Source organism: Octopus bimaculoides, chromosome 2, assembly GCF_001194135.2.
Source record: "Octopus bimaculoides isolate UCB-OBI-ISO-001 chromosome 2, ASM119413v2, whole genome shotgun sequence".
Classification (NCBI taxonomy): Eukaryota; Metazoa; Mollusca; class Cephalopoda; order Octopoda; family Octopodidae; genus Octopus; species Octopus bimaculoides.
The window spans coordinates 33660681-33661458 of record NC_068982.1 but is presented as its reverse complement, the minus strand read 5'-3'; the positions used below and the strand labels follow the sequence as shown (position 1 = coordinate 33661458).

The following is a 778-nucleotide window of genomic DNA, read 5'->3' as shown; positions in this document are numbered from 1 at the left end:
GAGATGCACCATTTTGAGCGTGGCCGTTGCCAGTACCGCCTGACTGGCTCCTGTAGGATTTTCGAGCGAGATCGTTGCCAGTGCCCCTGGACAGGCTTGTGCGGGTGGCACATAAAAGACACCATTTCGAGCGTGGCCGTTTTCGTGCGGGTGACACGTAAAAGCACCCACTACACTCTCTGAATGGTTGGCGTTAGGAAGGGCATCCAGCTGTAGAAACTCTGCCAAATCAGACTGGAGCCTGGTGTTGCCATCCGGTTTCACCAGTCCTCAGTCAAATCGTCCAACCCATGCTAGCATGGAAAGCGGACGTTAAACGATGATGATGATGATGATGATGATGAGTTGCGTTGTTTTGCTGGATGGTTGTTTGTGTTTCACATGTGGTGTATAATTTGTGTATTGGTTTTATTGAGGGTTCTGTACAGTATGTACTGATTAGGTTGTGTTGAATTATTGACTTGTAGGCCTTTTATCTTTTACTTGTTCCAGTCATTACATTGTGACCATGCTGGGGCACCACCTTGAAGGATTTTAGTTGAATGATGGAGATCTCTTGTTGGCTCCCTTTGCTCCATGTGGAGTTAAAGAAATTGAAGAAGAAGTGTGTAGAAAGCGAATTGAATGGCGTATTGGTTATAGTGCCAGTTATTGATTATGCAAGAGTATGGGTTAGTCCACATTAGTAAGGAGCATAGGGCTGGTTTCCTAGTTTCTCTGGTGTGTATATATATATATATATATATATATATATATATATATATATATATATATATAT

At 42.8% G+C, this 778-nt stretch overlaps 1 protein-coding gene across 15 annotated transcripts in view; it reads left to right on the top strand.

The window, feature by feature from the left end:
• LOC106868006 (rho guanine nucleotide exchange factor 28) overlaps positions 1-778 on the top strand; it is a 561000-nt gene that overhangs the window by 179492 nt on the left and 380730 nt on the right. The window lies entirely within an intron of this gene.